Consider the following 21,268-nt stretch of genomic DNA (forward strand, 5'->3'; position numbering starts at 1 on the left):
CTTTTGATTCATCAGCTAGCATGCCCAATTGGATAAATTTACCATCAAACTTGGTGATGGGTTGTGTTGCATGATGTCTTGATGTAGAAGGTTGTCCATAATATTTTGGTGAAGTTGGCAATTTAGATAGACATAAGGGTTCAAAAGAGTATTCCCCCATGCCTTGGTCCTTTATTTTCATCTTTTGCTCGAAGTCTATGGATAGAGACTTGAGTTCTTCTTGATGATTGGATGTTGAGGAATCTTGGGCCTCCCTATTGTGTGGAACTAGGCTATCTTGAGCTACCCCCATAGCATTGCAATACTGAAAAGGGTTAGTATCTGCAGATATTGAAATTTCTTGTTCGTTATAGGGGAACTTGATACATTGATGGTATGTGGAAGGCACCGCTTGCATTTCATGGATCCATGGATGACCCAATAGTATATTGTATGTCAAGTACACATCCAAGACTTGGCACATGGTGTCTCTTTGTACAGGACCTACCTGAATGGGTAATATTACAGTTCCTTCGGATGCTCTCTTCATCATCATAGGCTTTGATGGTGATTTTGATTTTGGGATCAATAGACTGCTCAAAGAATCCCAATGCACGGATAAGCTTTAGAGTACAGATATTGAGACCACCTCCTCAATCTATTAATACTCTTTTTACCCGATGTCTATAGACTAAGACTTCTATATAGAGTGGGGTATTATGGGGATGATTCAAGGAGACATCATCATGTTCAGAAAAAGATATTTTGTGTGGCACGGTCATATGGGCCACCATGACTTGGAATTGATCAATATCTAGATTATTTGGAACAGTTGTTTTGATAAGTGCTTGCTCCAAGATATCCTTGTGTTTTGGCGAAAGTTTGAGCAACTCAAGTATAGATATTTGAGCGGGTGTTCTCTGTAGTTGGTCGACCAGGTTATAGTGAGTTTTGGGGAGATTTGTTGATGTTGATGTGTTCCCTTTCACGACATATTTTTGCGCTCTTGTGGTCACATTTATCGACGCATGTTCTTGCTTGTCTTTGATTTTTATGAAATTTACTTGATTGTCATATGTCGATATGTGACTGATGGTGTTTTTGTATATGTGATTAATACAAGCTCCTGTGGTATTGTTGGATGTTGACGTGTTGGCATTTTTTATGATTATGTTGTGATTACATTGATGGACACACACTTGCTATGAGATCACTTTTTGTAAGTATGAGTTATGTTCAATCGGTACTTGTTCCAAACCAGTATCATGTATTATAGTCTTTACACTATCCGTGTCTTGCAAAAAGTGTTTACCGATCTCAAGCGGCATGAAGACCTCAAGCGGTTTGAGGATCTCAAGCAAAGCGGAGCAAAGAAACTAAAAGCGGCAGTTATCATTTTTCCCAGTCTTCATTTTTGTCAAACCGACAACTAGTATTTTGCGTAAACCAGTATTTTGTATGAACCGGTAATACTTTGTGATGAGTTTCCATCCACCGTTTCTTTAGCGGTGCTGACACTTTGATAGTGACTTTGTGTCATTTTACCAAATATGTCTAGATACACCGAACCTAGGAACTTGCAATGTAATCCTATTGGACTGACATGAAATCAGATTCCTTTATAAGGACATCATGTCTAGGGTTTTAGGTGTTGTTAGGGTTTTAGGTGGTTGATGAGTTTTTAATGTGCAATCTTAGGAGAGAAGATTAAGTCTGTGTGTTGTAACAGAGTGTGGAGTTTCTGAAGACTGTAGTAATGCTAAAATGCATTAACAATGAGCTATCAAGGATCTACCCAAGCATACTGTGCTAGTATTTAGATCACTCACTTGTTGATTACTTACATCTTCGACAAGTCTGAAGACCCTTAACTGGGTAGGCTTGGCAAAGCCTATGTAAATCCTCTAACAAGGTGATTCACAACTGTGGATCTAAAATCCTCTCACAAGGTAGTCTTTAATCAAACTTATCTCCTAACAGAGATTGAGATTCCTAACAGGATCTGTTCTGGTAAAGAACATTGTATGACCTTAATCGATCTGACTTTAATCGGTTTGGTTACTATTCTGCAGATAGTTACTTGTGAGTTTCATCTCACTGTGTTTTTTCCCATTTGGGTTTCCACGTCAAAATCTCTTGTGTTATGGTGATTGTGCTTCTGTAGGTGAATGCCTTATTTGCTGTTTGGTTTGCATTTGTGTTAACTGGTTTGTTTGTAAGACTGCTTTACCAGTTTACTGCTAGACAGTTTAAGTGTTTGAGTTCAGTATTTTTTGGTATACTAATTCACCCCCCCTCTTAGTATTCATCAATTGGTATCAGAGCCAACCTTTCTATAAGTTTAACCACTTGAAATGAGATATGGGGGAATACACTATGAGAGAACTTACTCATCGGCTCACTCAGACTGAGCAAGCCTATGATGAACTTAAAGTCAAATGTAAAGCCTCTTAGGCAAAAAGAAGAGAGCATGCTAAGAAACTGATGGAGCTGACTGAAAACAATTCCTCTGATGAAGTGGACATGGAAGCCCTAGTTGAAGAAGTTGAAAAATTGAATGAGTCTAATACTAACCTAAGGAGGGAACTTGAAGGACTGACTATCAGGATGTGTCAAGAGCTTGAGAACTAGAGAAAAGCTGAAGATTTGGTAAAAGACAAAGATCATGAGATCTCCAAGCTGAAACAAGAAAACAATGCACTTACCACTCATCTCCAAGAGAGTAAAGTGGAAAAAGAGGAGATGCAAGGTGAACTAAACATGGCTATTTCTGAGAATACAACCTTGAAGGAATCCAATGCTTCTATTTCCAAAGAACTCACCGAGTCAAAGGAAATACTTGCCAAATTCAACAAGAGCACTGTCAAGCTAGAGCAAAAGTTTGAATCAGCTAAACCGATAAAGAATAAGACTGGACTTGGTTTTTCCAGTTATGAGGAAGGTGAGACCTCTGGAACAAAAGATGGAGCATCAAAGAAGCAACCGGAACCAAAGGATAAAGGTAAGCAAAAGTTCAAACCTGTTTCCTTTAACTGTCTCAAGGAAGGACACACTACCAATGTATGTAGAAGTAAGGCTTACAATAGTTTTCCTTATTTTCTAAATGATAAACCTAGACCCAATAGATTCAATGGTAATTGTTATGCACGCAACAAGTTTGGGCATAGAGCATTTGAATGCAGGTCTGTCATGCACAACACTGGAAGGTATCCTCAAAGGAGTCAAGGAGTTTTTCTTGAACCCTCTGGGAACCAGAATCCAAACCGGTTCAATACCTATAATCACTAGTCTGGAAGTGGTGGCTATCAAGCGGCAACCGGATAGAGGGAAACCTGTTTGATTTGTCATGGTAGTGGTCACACTGCTGCAACATGCAGAAGGAAGAATGGAAACATGAATAATGGACCTTGGAGAGCACCTAGAATGGTTTTCTATCATTTTTCCTAGTCTTAATTTTTGTCAAATCGACAACCGGTATTTTGCGTAAACCGGTATTTTGTATGAACCGGTAATACTCTGTGATGAGTTTCCATCCATCGTTTCTTTGGCGGTGCCAACACTTTGATGGTGATTTTGTGTCGTGTTACCAAATATGTCTAGATACACCGAACCTAGGAACTTGCAATGTAATCCTATTGGACCGACATGAAATCAGATTACTTTATAAGGACATCATGTCTAGGGTTTTAGGTGTTGTTAGGGTTTTAGGTGGTTGATGAGTTTTTAATGTGCGATCTTAGGAGAGAAGATCAAGTTTGTGTGCTGTAACAGAGTGTGGATTTTTTGAAGACTGAAGTAATGCTGAAATGCATTAACAATGAGCTATCAAGGATCTAACCAAGCATACTGTGCTAGTATTTAGATCACTCACTTGTTGATTACTTACATCTTCGACAAGTCTGAAGACCCTTAACCAAGTAGGCTTGGCAAAGCCTGTGGAATTCCTCTAACAAGGTGATTTACAACTATGGATCTGAAATCCTCTCACAAGGTAGTCTTTAATCGGACTTATCTCCTAATAGAGATTGAGATTCCTAACACGATCTGTTCTGGTAAAGAACATTGTATGACCTTAACCGATATGACTTTAACCAGTCTGGTTACTATTCTGCAGATAGTTACTTGTGAGTTTCATCTCACCATGGTTTTTCCCATTTGGGTTTCCACGTCAAAACCTCTTGTGTTATGATGATTGTGCTTATGTGGGTGAATGCCTTATTTGTTGTTTGGTTTACATTTGTGTTAACCGGTTTGTTTGTAAGACTGCTTTACCGGTTTACTACTAGACTGTTTAAGTGTTTGAGTTCAGTATTTTTTGGTATACTAATTCACCCCCCTTAGTATTCATCATGATGCTCCTCCTTTGTCGTAATTGGGAAGAAGATTTTTGAAAGCTTCATGGTCACTATTGGTTTTATGGTCGTCGATCGTTGAGTCACCCTTATTTATCATGTCTTGAACTGTGTTCTTCAGCGTCATGCAATCATTTGTGTTATGCCATTTGTTTTGATGAAAATCACAATAATGTGAGTCATTCCACTAGGGTGGTTTGACTTGGGGTTCAAAGTTGCTTGTGGCTAGCAATGTGATTATTTTATTTGCCAATAGCTCTCTAAATGTTGATTCTAAGGTTTGTCCTAATGGCGTGTATATTCATCGATACGGGAAAGTATTAGTGTTGCCTTTTTGGTTTGTATTGTTCCCTTGGTTGTTGTTGTTATTGCCTTGGTAATTCTTTTTGTTGTTTAACGTTGAAGTTCCTTGGTTGGTATTTCATTGATAAGTGTTAGTGCCTTGATTAGCACTTTTTTTATCATTATTGGATGGTGGGTTGCCTAATAAATTCAATAGTAGTTGTTTAGACTTCACCTTGTTGGCATCGATTACCCCATCATTAACAATGTTTTTGTTCCTTGTCCAAAAACTAGACTTGTCTGAATTGTTGTTATTGTTTTGATTGTTAAAGGTGTTATTGTTTGACGAATTAGCACCTTCCTTAAAGAACTTCAATGTTCTTTTCTTGATGGAAGCTTCCTCTACTTGGATACCATTTTCTATTAATTTTGCAAAAGATGGTATGCATTATAGTTTGAGTTGATAACTCATCTCACTATTTAGATTGTCTATGAAGATTTCCATCTTTCCCTTTTCAAGCTCATGTCCTGGATATCTTGAGACCATGCACCTCCATCGTTGTAGAAATACCATGAATGTTTCATTGTTCTTTTGTTTCGTGTTACACACATCTGATGGGAGGTATGAGCTTTGACAACCACTCCATTGTTTGCCCTCCCAAACTCTAAGCTCATGGTACAAAATTCTCGAACATGATCACGGGGATCACTCTTACCATCGTATTTGTCATACTTTGGTATATTTGAATTTGGGGGAAAAGGTACCATGTTCAAACTTCTATCAAAAGGATAAGCACAGATTTTGTCCAAGGAGTATCGTATCGTGGTTCCTTGTTGCATGTCCTGCATTTGTCTTTGAAGTGTTTGGAGTTGTTGTGTAAGAGCAGCCATGGGTGCATTTGTCCTTCGATGGGGAGCTTCCCCTCATGCATTAAGATTGTCCTGATTGTGAGCATGGTTTTGTTCGTGGGTGTTGTCTTGTTCGTGGGTGTGATCTTGGTTGCGTATGTTTTCTTGATCATGTGCCTCTTCCTCTCTCCGTTGTTCTTGAAATTCTCTCATCTATATTCCTTAAGTTTTATGTATCGAAATCCTCAGGAATGTTTACTCCTTTGCTAGTTAGCATGAGTAGATATTTTTCCTTATCTACTTCTATAAGTCTTTCTACAAGTTTTTGGAAAGACGCGTTCTCTTGACATTCTTGGAGAAGTTCTTCGATGATCTCTGTTTCTCCCATATTTGCATATTCATCAAAAGGATTGGATAGTCTACGACCCATACTTGATTCTGGTTGTGATCCCTTCTTTTTGTTTCTCTGAGATCGAGTGACAGCGGGCATTAATATATCTCGATCGTAATGAATTCTTCTTCTTCTATTGGGGTTCTTCATGGAGTCGGTGGCTCAGGTCGAGCTTCGTTGTAAGTGATAAGAAACTTTCGGAACAAAGCGGAGTTAATCCTTCCTCCACTATTAAGGGGGGTAATGTCGCTTTCTGAATGCAAGCCCTACTTCTCAAACGCTCTTTGTCAAATTCGTTTGTTTTTCCTTGAATATACAACAGCATATGACGCAAGAATGTGCAAAGCGATGCAAAGAGTTGATGGTTGATATAAAGAAATTTATTCATTTTTATACGTGCCTTAGAACTAAGTTGTCTCTTCTTCAACTTAGTCTTTTGATGAAGACTTTTTCTTCTCAAAATATGAGGAGTGGTCATACACAAATGATCAATGTTTGATGTTGATGTTTGGATATGGATACTTCGTTTGGAAACTCAAGTTTACTTTATCAAGTAGAGGTTTAGTTTGATTTGCCTCCACGGTAAAGTGTGTCAAATGATATGAGTCAAGCTTCCTGATGTAGAAACTTAATTTGACAACTTGAAGACCTAACTAGGTATTGTTTTGATAGGATTTGTTGAATGGTTGAAACTTTGATCATTTTTCTAATACTCTTTAATTTTGTTGGATGAAATCTCATCTCAAGATAGTTGATGATTTGAAAACTCTTTCTAAGAGCGCTTTGTTGGATTCGGAATTTTCTCACTTATGATTCTTTTTTGAAGTTTTGTTGCTGGATTTGTCAGAGGACCCAAAAGAGTATCTGAAACTGTTGATAAAAATCTAACAAAGTGACTAGTTTGCTCTCTATTTTTCACTAATTGTGACCATGCGCTAAGATAGAGACATAATGCGCTAAAGGATGCTCTCAAAGTGCTACAAAATATTTCAAATGCGCTATGTTGCCTCTCCAACGTGCTATTTTAGATTGTTTGATAATACAACTGCTGGATAGGTTATGCACTATTATGTCTGTGTGACGCGCTGATTCTTAGTATGTATGCGCCATAATATGTTTTTGATGCGCTAGGCTGATGCGTTTATGCGCTACAGTGATGTTGACAAGCACTTTCTGAATTCTTACCAGTGTGATAATGATCATGTGCTAATGTGAGTGATGAAAGCGCTAACTGTTAGTTGGAATGCGCTATTGTATGGTTGAGATACGCAAGGATGTTGCTCCTATGCGCTAACTATCCTGATAATTTTGTTTTGATGTTTTTGTTGTGATGCTGAAAAATAACTCTCGTGATTTTGATGGACGATTTTTTGAAAACTACTTGAAAACACAATAGATAGAAAAGATAGCAATTTGTCTATGTTAAACAAATAGTGTATGTTCTTTTGAGGATGTTTTCAAATCCCCGATGAAGGCTAATCACTGAGAAAAACCATTGGAGGGGACTTTCGTCAGCCTCCACATTTGATTATAGTGGGTTGGAACACTTGGCGATAAAGTCATTTCCCACTTAGGTCGTTCGCCTCTCACCAGCCTTAATGGTGCCCTAAGGGCAACTCAGGAGGGCAGACCTTCTAAAGGATTTAATTGCTTGAAACAAAAAGAGCATAAAAAAGTGGTTTGGTGTTTTGGTCACCCAATCAAGGGGAGAGCATATACCTTCCACTTTCGAGACAAGGCAAACAAGTGTTCTTTTTAACTTTCAAAGCAATGATGATATATCCTCTATTTGGAGATGTTGCTCCAACAAGCATGGTGTTTATTTTAGTTACTCGTAGCATTTTATTTGTTTAATCTAAGAAATGAAATCCTTGTCAACTTAAAATGATGCACGTTGCTTGAAAGCGAATTGCTTTGTAATAAATGGACAAGTTGATTGTTTCTTTTAATGTTGCAAGAAAATGTGAATTGTCATTTTTACCTTTGACAAGAAAATTGAAAAATTGATGTTCTTTTTAAAGCCCAAAATGAAGTGTTTTCCCTTAATCTTGCAAGAAAGCAAATGTGAATTTGTTGTTCTTTTTAAACTTGCAAATCTGATTCTTTTTAAACCCAAAGAAAAATGTGGTTGATTTTATGCCCAAAAGAAAGATGATGTTTTTTTTAATCCAAAGGAAAAATAAGTTCCTTTTATCCAACTTTAAAAAGATAGAAAGAAATCACAAATCCTAATTTTAACTCCTTCAACTTGCAAGAAACTGTTAAAATCTGCAAGGAAAGAAGTCAGAAAATCAAAAAAACATATGGTGGGCTTATACAAGCCTAATTTTTCTACCTCTTTTACAAACTTTTTTTTTTCTCTGTCAAAGCTATGCGCTAAACTTCTACACATACGCGCTACAGAATGGTATTAAAGCGCTAAAATAAAACCCCTACGCACTACTCTGATCCCTGAATGTGCTACGCTGATACTTCTATGCACAGAGATATCAAGAAAAGTTATGCACTAAAAAGAAGTTCAAACGCACTGGAAGATGGGTCCTATGCGCTAAACAGTGTGATGAATGTGCTACAGTTTGCCACAGATGCGCTAAAGTATACTCTAGATGTGGTCAAAGGGTATTCCAGTGTGCTTGTAATCCTTAGCCTGCACAAAAAATGATGTTATTTTTTAGGATGAGCCCTATGGTGGGCGCCAGAAATGTATGTGGGAAAATGCGGTGACCAAAACGAATAACTCGAGGTGAAAAGACCCACACACCAATGAGACTCTTGGTGCAAGTATATGAACTAATTCAATTAGTTCAACTTCTCAAGGGGTGTCCCATTGTTCTCTATCTCACAAGATCCCTAAAGTCAATTTTTTGCTCTCAGATCATTGAGCGAATGACTTAGGAATGACAACACCAAGAATGAGTGATATTTGATCTACATGCATGAATGCATTCTAAGATCTATATGTGTTAAAACTATGATGATTAAGCTAACATGAAGATAGTGATATGATAAAGATATTGCTAAATTATCCTAATCATGATATACTAGCATGAATATGCTATTGATATGAAAATGAAATGCTTTTAAATGTCTATGATGATGTTTTAACAAAGAGAGGCTAAAATGCTTAGTAATTTAGACTATAATGTAGATGCATGAAACTTGGATTTTTTTTTTTAATGAAGAATGAGAGCTCTATTTATAGGGAAAATAGGGCAATGGATGGTTAAGATTGAATAATCTTAACAAAGGCTAGAATTGAAATTAATCAATCCATGTTTACAATTTTCACCAATGAAATGGTGACAATTGTCAACAAGAGGTTGCTTGAAAGGAGATGCAAGAACCATTAAATGTCTGACAAGACATGAAGGTTATCTTAGGAGGTAAGGGTTAAAGTTAGGTTAGGGTTATCCAATGGATAAAGCTTTTACCCAAGGGGTAAACTCTTGTGCAAGGGTTAATAGGATAACCAAGGTTAAAGTCATGAATGCTTGATGAGATTTTTGAGTCAAAATGATGGTTAAGTTAGAGGAAAGTCTCTAACCAAAGGTCAAAAATGAGTTAATCATAAATGGTTATGCAAGAGTTTTTAATGGTTTGGAAGACTTTACAAGTTAACCATTTGAAGACACAAAGCCTTTAATGGTTATTGAAAACTTTGGAGGCTTTGAGAAATGACTTCCCTTTGCTTAAGAATGTGACACTAATTGGAAGTGATTAGAAGAATCTAGAAGGAGTTTATGAGGCCAGTGGATGAGGGAAAAAGATTTTAATTAAAATAAAATTGTTTTATTTCAACTAAAATAGATGCAACTTGCATAAATACAAGTGGGGGGATTTTAATAAATAAATTAAATTTATTTATTTGCAAGGATCAATTTAATTAAATGTAAATTTAATTAAAAAGAGAGAAAGGGGATTGAATTAAATAAAGTGATTTATTTAATTAAAGGCTAGAAAAGGTTTAGGTGAATTTAATTAATAGGAGGAATGGTGTTAAAATAAATATTAAATGTTTATTTAAGAAAGTGGTCAGATTTATACATCTACAAAAGTAAGCAAGAAATTTTTGATATCTATTAGGATGACAGACCTTTCTGGGAAAATGATAATGAAAAATCTGAAATATCATCCTGATAAGAGCAAAAGAACGCAAGCCTGAAGAACATGAAGGAGTAAAGCAAAGTTTGCAGAACACTCTTTCGTTCCCCAATAACATACCATTGGGATCTCTCTTCATACCAAATAGACAATACTTGGAGGGATTTTCTCTTCCTGCATCCTCTCATGCAAATCATAGAAGAAACAAGTTGCAGAAATCAAGAGAAATACTTAAAACTTGGGTCAAAAAGACAAATAAGAACGTTACTCAAACAGGACCTCCTCCGAAACTTTCCAATATCGGGAAAGGTAATGATGAAGGCATGCATAAGATTGTAGTCCCCAAGGAGTATTTATCTTGCCAAATTAAAATCATGAGGGGGACGGCATTAATAGCCAAACTCATTGTTAACCTGCTTCATATTGAAACTTTACGCAAATGGGCATTCTAGGAATGATCAGGGCTGCAAGATATTTTCTACATAGATCTTGTTAAGGGCTTCTTTATTGCTTATTTTTTTGCCCAAAAGAATCGAGATAGACTACATAAACATAAACACTGGTTTTGTGAAGGAATCGGTCTTTCCACTTTTCTTTGGATGCCTAACTTCAATCCCACAGAGGAGGTTATAAAGTTCTTCCCAATTTGGATCTCATTCCCTTCAATCCCTCCCGGATATAGAGACCCGAAGCTAATAGAATCAATTGCCAACTAGTTGGGTCTCTGTATGCAGCATGATCTAGTCCTCTTTAAACATACAGATAAATCAGTTCAAGTATGCATTCTTCTGGATACTTCAAAGCCCACTCCTCAGAAGATTATCATTGATTCGAGATTCGGCTCCTATGCTCAAGAAGTTGTAATAGATGGTCCTGAGACTTTAAGTCAGCCAGATGCCTCATCTAGGTCACTTCTCCTCCCAATGTTCGAAGGCAGAGCAAGCATATATCAGTATCTGTGAGGATTTCTGTTCAAATCCTACAAACTGCAACAAGTATTCAGAGCCATCAAATTCTTTGCATTCCAAGGTACTTGAAGTGCTTTTCTTCTTTTACTCTATATACTTGCTCCAATGTTTTAGCAAGTGTGAACAACATTCTTTTTTGCTTAAGCATGCAACATCAAATTTATCGTTCTCCATTTCTCCCAATGTTATTTATATTGTTCTTACTGTGCCTAAACGCACTTACCCTCATTTCATTCAATTAGTACAACTCACCCCAAGGGGATCAATGTCATTTGGGTTGTTAAAGACATCAAGGATCTTCCCTATTTCTCCCAAAGAATCTAACTCAGTAAATGGTTCAAGATAGCATCCTTACTATCCCTTGGAAACAAGCACAAGGCATGATCATTATGTTAACTACTTGCAGGTCCTTCCTAGACCTAACCAACTTCATTCCTCTTTTGATGATTTCCTGAGGAAGATAATGTTTGATAAACACACCATGAATTTCAAGGTGAATCCCCAAAAAAAACTAAACAACAAGATGGGAGTTCAAAAAAAAAGAACACCTGATCTAAATAAGATGGCGAAAGAACTATTGGATTCAAATGTATCCCAACTATTTGATGAAATTGCTAAACAAATTCTAAATGAGGATAATCAAGATATAAAGCACAACACTCACCACATATGGACAAATATTTGATGATTGCAAAGTCTGAAACAAAGGGTTCAACTGACAGGGAATCAAGGGACATCCTCATTGGCAAGTTAACTTCAGAAGCCCAAATTAAAAAAGTTTGCTCTGAACTATCTAAAGATGGAGAACTTATGTTCTTAAACAGTTACCCACCATTAACTCAATGGAGTTAGAGCTAGACAATGGCCAACAAAATACCAATGAACAATCATCTAATTTGATCTTTGATTACTCCCAAACTCTCTCCATCATGCAAACCTCTTCCCAAACTCGAAATCTAAAGAAAACAAGAATGGGCAAAAAGTCTAATAAAACCAAAACAAAGGAAGAAATAGAGGTTGGCATATAGACTACACTAGATGGGCAATTTTCTGCATCCAAAAGACCAAGGAGGGCATGTTGCCCTCCCAGAAAACAATGAAGATCATTTCCCGGAATGTCAGAGGCCTCTGACAAGAGAGTGAGTCAAGAAACAAATTGACTAATCAAGGGCAGATATAGTTATGTTACAAGAAACAAAACTTTCTCAAGAAACCTTTCTTGAGACAGTTCCCAAATGGAAATCAGCACATGTTCCATCAGTAGGAGCATCTGGTAGATTACTAACATTATGGAATCCACAAACAGTACTTGCAGAACCTCTACATGAAGGACACAATTGGCAAATTACTAGAATTCAAAAGTTTGATCTATCTTTTAAGTTGATTAATGTTTATGGACCAACTTCCACTCATGAAAAAAGGAGATTATGAGATACCCTAACAAGCTTCATCGAGCAATATGCAGATCATAATGTCATCCTAGGAGGAGACTTCCATGCAAGAACTTCTAGCTAGGAAAAAAAGGGTGGTATTTGTCCTCCAAAAAAAATAATTCAAGATTTTGTTGCCTTCAATGCTGATAATGACCTGACAGATGTAATTCCTACCAGAGGCCAATTTACTTGGACAAACGATAGAAAGAACTTCCTTCAAATTGCAAAGCAACTTGACAGATTCCTCATTTCCCATCAATGGCCTCTTCAAAATGTCAATATGGTTTCTGATATACTACCCCTTGTATGCTCTGATCATTTTGCCATCTCATTACAAATTATGAAAGGTCAACAGCCATGTTCACATTGTCCATCTTTCAAATTTGAAAAAATGTGGTTCAGGCATCCACATTTTCTCACTCCTGAGACAATTGTGGGTAAGTGCTCCTCAACAAAAGGGTACCAAAATGTTCCAATTAGATAAGAAAATGCAATATGTTAAAAGCAGAATTAAAGTATGGAATGTTGAAGTCTTTAAGAACATCTTTGCTGAAAGAAGTTCAACAAAAAAGCAATTATCAGACATTCAAGAGCAAATAATCTCACATGGACTTGACTCAACCACATATGAGAAACAAAAACAGCTTCAAGAAACTTGGGAAGAATTGTGCAAGAGAGAGGAAATCTATTGAAAGAATAAATCCAGGGAGTTATGGCTAAAAGGAGACAAGAATACAAAGTTTTTTCATGCATCTGCTAAGTCTAGGCGAGCAACTTCAACTATATTCACTGTTAACGATATTAATACAAGATGTACATTAATGAATGCAACAGACATCTAGAATGAAGGGATTACTTTCTTCAAAAATCTCTTAGCTCTAGCTAATACAATTTGTTCAGTCCCTAATAAAGATGTAACCGAAATTTGGAATGACATTCCACAATTGATCACACATCAAGATAATGCACACCTAATGAAGCCTTTTACAATCGAAGAAGTTAAAAAAGTACTTTTCTCATTAGCTGCAGATAAAGCCCCAAGACCATATGGCTTCACTACCCTATTCTTCTAGAAATGTTGGGATGTTTTAGGCTCAGACCTACTAGCAGCAATTGAAGAGTCGAGGAAAAGTAAAGCAGTTCTCAAAAACTTCAATACCACCAACATTGCCATTCTACCAAAAGTAAAGGAACCCAAAACATTTGTTGAATTCAGGCATATCTCCTTGTGCAAATCTATTTACAAGATCATCACCAAGGCCATTTACATGAGACTACAACATTTCATACCAAAAATTGTTTCTTCAGAACAAGGTGGTTTTGTACTCGGAAAGGAAACAGTTGAAGGGGCATTAATCGCACGAGGTCCTACATTCAATGAACACCTCAAATCTACCAGCTTTCATTGCTAAAATTGATGTGATGAAAACTTATGATAAAGTAAATTGGAGTTTCCTACTAAAGGTTTTAGATAAGTTTGGGTTCTCGAATAGCTGGTGCAAATGGATAAAAGAATGTATCTCAGGAGGCCACTTCTCAATAATCATAAATGGAACTCCAGTAGGCTTCTTTGTAGCTACTCAAGAAGTGAGATAAGGAGATCCCCTATCTCCGTTCCTATTTATCATTATGGCAAAATCCTTCAACAGGTTGATCAAATCCAATCATAACAAGAGTCTTTGGCAGGGGATACATCTACCAAACACACCCATTTGTGTAACATGCTCTCTCTTTGTTGATGATACATTGTTATATGCCAAATCTTCAGTCCAAGAAGCTAGCCAAATGAAGAAAGTTCTGGAGTTAAACACATCGGTATCGAGGCAGCAGATAAACACACAAAAATCCACCTTATACATTCTCAATACAAAGGCTCCCTTGAAGAGAAAAATCATTAAAATACTTGGCTTCAAGACAAATGAGCTACCGAGTACATATCTAGGTATACCTCTCTTCATGGGAACTAATAGGATTTCTTACTAGACCAATGTGATTGAAAGAATCAAGAACAACATATCCTCTTGGAAGGCTAGATGGCTATCTTTTTGCAGTCTAGATCCTACTTGTTAAATATATCTTAACTGCCATTCCCAACCACAACATTTCAGTCTTTAAAACCCCTAAATCTATTATTATACAAATTGAAAAGAACATTAGGTCCTTCCTTTGGAAAGGAAACCTATCTGAAGAAAAGAAAATCCCATTGATTTCATTAAACAATATGGCAGCAGAGAAAAAATCAAAGGGTTGGGGCTGCATGATCTAGTTAAACGAAATAAAGTTTTTGGGGGAAAACTAATCTAGAGTATGTATAAAAAGCCAAAGTCGAAATGGTGCCAAATCATGCAAGCAAAATAATTAGACTCAAGCAATCCACTCAAAATTTTCTCCATATCAAACCCACCCGAAGGTTCTGTAATGTGGAATTTTATGATATGCTCCAGGGATCTAGTGACAAAGTATATTTCTTGGCAAATTCATGATGGGGAATCAACTGATTTTTTGTATGATTCATGGAATGGCTATCCTCCTCTAGCTCAAAACTTCCATACACAATTGGTAATCCCAATCTTCACTGAGAAATGGGGACACAAGTTAATTAACTATGTGGAGCTACTCTTTACTCAAGGAAAATCATTTGGAAGGACATAAATGAAGTTGAAATTGAAGAGGAGCCAAAAAAGCTTCTCCACTCTATGCTTGCACAAAGAATAGTCTACTTGACAAATAAGAAAGATGAAATCATATGGGCCCCATCTGTGAATGGAAACTACACAATTCAAAATGTATATTGAGCACTCCAACAATTGACAAATCAACAACATTACCACAAAGCCTTCTTCTTTCCTTGGAATAATGCAATCATGCCAAAAGCAGGGTGCTTCTCTTGGTTGGCACTAAAGAAAAGAATCCTCACTAGTGATAAGCTTGCCAAACTTCAAATAGCATAAGAATTTAAATGTGTTATGTGTGACCAGGATATTGAAACTGTGGACCACTTATTTATCCAATGCCCCTTTGCAAATCAATGTTGGTTTTTTATTATGCAAAAATTAGAACTTTCTATGCCCCTACCATTTACAATTTGGGAACTTTTTCAAACCTGGCCCATTATCCACAAATCATCCTCCTCATGCATATGGACAGTTATATCGGCTACAATCTTATGGTCAAATATGATGGGAACGCAACAAGAGGATTTTTAGACAGCATACATCAACAATAGAGAAAGTTTTTCATGAAATGGAAAAATCGGTCATAGAACTAATAAACACGTATGTTCAAAAACACCAAAAAAGTGATGCATTATTCACTTCATGGGATGGGGAATTAATGAAAAAATGGAAGGATCTATCCCTACCAGTCAAGGGTAATCAACTCTCAGTTGATGACTCAAGGATTGCTAGATTACATACAATTTGACAACCCCCTCAAACTGATTTTGTAAAGCTTAACTTTGATAAAGCCTCGAGGGGTAATCTAGGAGATACAAGAGCAGGAATTAGCATTAGGAATCATTCATTGGAGCTACTAGCCTTGAAATCCTCTTCACTACCGTATAGAACGAACAATCTAGCAGAAGCCCAAACTCTCCTACTCGGGGATTCACTAGCAAAGAAAATGAGGATATAGAGAATACACATTGAAGGTGACTCCTTAATCATTAATGCATGAAAATCAAGGAGATGCTCGAATTGGCATATTAGTTATGTTCTCCAACAAATTTGGGACATTTTGAACTCCTTTGAATCATATATCATTTCACACACATTCAAAGAGGGCAACAAATTGGCGAATGGGCTAGCAAACCTGGGTTGTGATCATAATGATGTCAAGTCAATTAAAGAGAATACTGATATCAAACTTTTTCCTTATCTCAACCAAATCCTTAAGGAAGACATTGGTAAATAAACAGCAAAAAATTTGGCATATGAGCCAAAATTGACTCAAAGCAAAAGAACTCTTGACATTTCAATTACAAACATAAGGAATTTAAATTTTCTTTTCAGAGGCCCCATGAGTTTTGATTTTTACCCTAGGGAGCTCATTGGGCACATTTTTGTGTCCTCAGGGTAATATGTGAATGCATTGTGATGGGGATAATTTTTATCTCGGGGTTTCCAAGGAAAGCAAAAATTGACCCTCGAGATAAGCATGGAGCTACCAAGAAGATCAGTTTTGAGTCCCCGAGGTAACTTGGAAGTGCAAACAGAGATGATTAAGAATTGCCTTGGGGGTGCACATAGAGTTATTTTTGAAGCCCCAGGGTAACTTTGAAGCACAAAGCAAAGGAAAATGTGTTGCCCCGGGGGGATTTTGGGGTGACAAAAAAGCGCAGCTTGGGGCAAGTGTAACATGGAAATCAAGGTGAAAAGAGTTATCTCAGGCCCCCAATCTATTGATCAAAGATGAGCCCAGGATAACAAAGAAAATGAACAATTAAAACATGTCGGAGCTAGGAAAACAAGACTCTCACATAAATGTTGACATGTTATAAGATAAAGACAGCGGATACATTAGATAATTGATGAGGCAAGTAAAGTAAATTCAATTTCGATTGCACATAATGGAAAATATTGCCTTTTTAGAGTCACTCAAGGGTTATATTTTTCAACCGATGACTAAAGCTTAGTCATAATTTCCCCTAGGTAGGCCCCTCGCATGATCACTTTACCCATTGTAGGTCCCCACGTGCTCTAAATATTTCACTTAAGTAGCGGCCTTGGTATCACAGTTATGCGAGATAAGCAAGTCTAAAAGAATTGTTGAGCAAAGATTATCCCGCGAATGTATTCACAGTAAGTCCCAGTCACGAGGGATAAGGCAAGAGCACTACACAAAGGGAAGGCTTATCCCATGACATATTTGAAGCAATAGAAACATTATCCTGCAGGATAAGGAAAGGTAAATTCGATGGAGGCCAGGGCTTATCCCATGGAGATAAACAGGATATCACCAAGGGCCAAAGGATAAGGAAATAAGAAGCCAATAAAAGAAAGAGGACAAAAGGCTTATCTTGCGACGTCTTCAAGATGCCAAAGGTGCAGCGCGAGATAAGAGAGATAAGAGGATGAAGCAAAGGAAAGGGTTTTCCTTATCTCGCGCATTCACGCGGGGATAAGGAAAAGGCCGCAAGATAAGTAAGACAAAGAGAGAATGATGTAGCCAATTATCCTAGGACACTGAAAACCAAATGATGGAACCACGGGGGCACATAACACGCTGTTTTTGTTGCTATACATTGTTATATGTTAATTTAGCTTCTTATGCTAAATTAATCTAATGGATTATGGATCGAAATATATGTAATTTCTAGTTTTATAGCCATCCTTTCAGAGATCTTATCTGATATCAAATCTACAAAGTGCAATATGGAAGATGCTTGTAATTGCACTCATAAGTAGTTGATTAGGCCCTTTACCTAAACTTGTATTTTGTATTTGAGCTGAGAAGGGAGGTTTTCTTTACTAATTCTTTCCTCCTGGAGCTCTTGAATTAGTTTTTATATAAATATAATATACTAGTGGCTTGCCACTTTTGCCAAAAAAAAAAAAAAAAATGCCAAGGTAGACACACTAAGTAACAAATCTCATAAACTTTCAGATCACCTTCCACAACAAGAATGAATGCAAGATGACATTACAACCATACACCAACTAATCTTACAACTTGATATTGTACCATCAGAATTCGAATGCTCAAACATGGATGATATGATGTGATTATACAATTACATGCTAATTCAACCTCACAAGGAGCTCTCAATATGCTAAGTCCTCTATCACATTCTTGATACTCCTTTGACATCAATGACAACATATGTTCAACAATTCTTAATATAAACCATGAACGTACAATTAAAAATAGTGGAAAGCAACAATCAAGCATGTTGAATGAATAATTTAGAGGAAGCAAGATAGGATAGGGTTGCAAGTTTACTAGAAAAGCTACAATACATGTGAAGTCTCAAATTCAATAATTAGAATAATATGATTTTGGAGGAGGAAACATGCCTTCACTCTTTTAGAGTTATCAGACATTGGCTTTTACTGAGGTAAATCCTTGTGGCTATCTTTCTATATGTAGTTGATTCACTTTAGATTATTTCACTTTCAATTGACTTATGCAATATTTTAAGCACTTCAAAAAGTGTCTAATTGAGGTGTTCAATTGAGCACATGTACGATGCTAATGCATGACAACAATTATGCAATCTCACATAGGATAAATAATCAACCCTATTTGTATTTACATTAGCCTTTCAAAATAATGAAGTTGTGTTTTTAGTAGCGAGTATGAAAGATAATATACAATAATTGTAAGCATGTATATGAGGGTGTGAACAAATGCACAATCAATATAGATGGAAATGGAAATGGATCCTTTTATAGTCCACGATACTAAACAATCAATTTTGGGGTATATAGATGTATTGCAATATATTGGACCACCATGTACTCCATGCAAGAGGCACCTAATTGTGTTACAAACAAGGTGTACATACCTTACCACCTATAGTATTTGAACTCATGACATTTTTCAAGAGTGCAAGCTTACCATTAGGCCAACATGAGTTTACATTATAGATGTAAACAACAATTATAGTATTATAATGGCATTAATTTGCAACCTTCAAGTGTTATTTCAATAGCATAAAACTAGGAACAACATGTAAGGAGAATATAGGTCAATAAATCAAGCATTTTAATGTCTTAATTGATTACGAATCACAAAACAAGAAAAGTCAAATAAAATTGACAATGCAATAATTTGTAGCATGAACATGCTCGCCATGAATTGTAACTTGTATGTTTCGATTAAAAATTCCCTATCGCATACTCTCCATAGCAAAGCAAATGTTTAGTAAGAAATATACTCATATTCCATGATGTGTAATAAGTAAGTGAGAGATAACCACTCACATTTGGAAGTGAGAAAACACTAGAAGATAAATTATTCCACCATCAATGAGTTTGGGCACAAGCAAAATGAAACAGAATAAAAAAATAGCTTTTACATATATTGTAAATAGTTACAATGTGCATCTCATCCCATGTAATATATCATGAGCACTTTTAAGGTACACATAAGAGAGACGAAGGTTGAGGTGCAAAAGGAAACACTCCAAAAATTAAATATTATCTTGTACATTTATTTAAATAGTCACAATGTGCATGGTCTCCAACATATATGTTGAGAATATCTTTTTTCCCAATAATTTCACCATTTGTTTAAATAGTCATAATGTACATGGTCTCCAAACTTTATATTGAGAGTACTTCACATAAACATTAGAGGTAGAGAATGTGAGGCAAATGAATTGTCATTTATGCATTTTTACCATTCTTCTCACCATCCAAATTCTAAAAGGAAAATCAAGTCAATTTCTCTTAATACCTAGATTTGTAATCATTATATAACAATGGTATTTTCAATTTTGTTTAAGACCAAACATATTGCATCCTATAATATAAGTGTAGAAAGGATAAATGGCAATTCGAAAATAGTAGAAGACATCACCTCTTGTATTTTACTTCTTAAGCTCAATATGTCATGGCTTCCATATTTCAAAATGTTTTTTTTCAATATTGGTCTTCTCTTTCAATAAAATATTATGTTTCTACATGGTTTTGTTTTTCTTTGTGCATTGAAATTATCTTTTGTAATTGTGATGTTTCATAAAAACTCTACACTTTTCTGAGATCAATAACTTTCTCTTGACACTTTTAAAACATTGTATGATTATCTTGATTGCTCTATTATGACATTGAAACACATTATATAACTCTAATATGTCAACACAATTATTGAATCAAAACAAATCAAATGCCTATTATAAGCTGCTCTTGATAAATTTCAAGATCATTCAAACAATTTTTATTGATACCAATTTTTTCCCAACCACCTAGGCATCTCAATTTATATGACAATGTCAAATGTCCCATGGAGCAAGTACCATATATCTCTTTGGAAATAAGTATAAGTGCAACTAAATAAATTTATTATAAAAAAAACACATTGAAAAATCTTAAAATCTTTTGTAGTGTTGATTTTTCAATTTCCACATTTCTAATGAAGATATTTATTTGTTTATTTTCATAACTTGTGGGAATATTCTTTTACAAATATGAAATGTTTAAAGAATGTTTCAATAGATAAGTAGTATATAAAATGGTGAGCATGATTTTACAAAACCTATCAATAAAGCAATGAAAATGTAGTGTTCATATCAAAATAAGGTTGGGGTCTCATGAGGGGGGCTTTACAAAACCTATCAATAAAGCGGTGAAAATGTAGTGTTTATATCAAAATAAGGTTGGGGTCTCATGAAGAGAGCTTTAAGATCTATTTTTGAGGGACTGGAAGTCCCATGGTAAAAAAAAAATTGCTACAGGACTAATTGGAATCTTTCCTTCAAAACTAACAGCACCTACTTTTTAGGGCTGCAGATTTGAGCGAGTGGAAAAGGTGGGGAAATAAAAATTCCCCCACCAGCATAAGCTTTTTCTTACCACTTGTCAAGCATTTGCAGCTTTTCAATGTTTATAAATTTATTTATTTATTTCTAACCATTTGTTTACTCATGAATATGCTAAATAACAAGAGACCACCAAAGTCCTTAAATTTTGGAGCTTAAACTTTTATGCCTGAAATACACTACAAAATTCATGAGACCTCTTGCTTTAAAATAATCCTAAAAATCTGAACAACACCCACTGAATTTTTTTAATAAGGCCCCCTTAATGAAACCCCACCCTTAATAAGAAACCAGGGTTGGACCCATTACAATACATATTTCACTATTGTCATACTTCAAATTTCTGTAATAGTGCCATATGCACGCAAGGACAGTAAACAAAACAACATAAGCAATAAGGTAAAAACAACTAACACTTAATTTCATTTAAAATT

This window comes from Cryptomeria japonica, chromosome 7 (genome assembly GCF_030272615.1).
Source record: "Cryptomeria japonica chromosome 7, Sugi_1.0, whole genome shotgun sequence".
Lineage (NCBI taxonomy): Eukaryota > Viridiplantae > Streptophyta > Pinopsida > Cupressales > Cupressaceae > Cryptomeria > Cryptomeria japonica.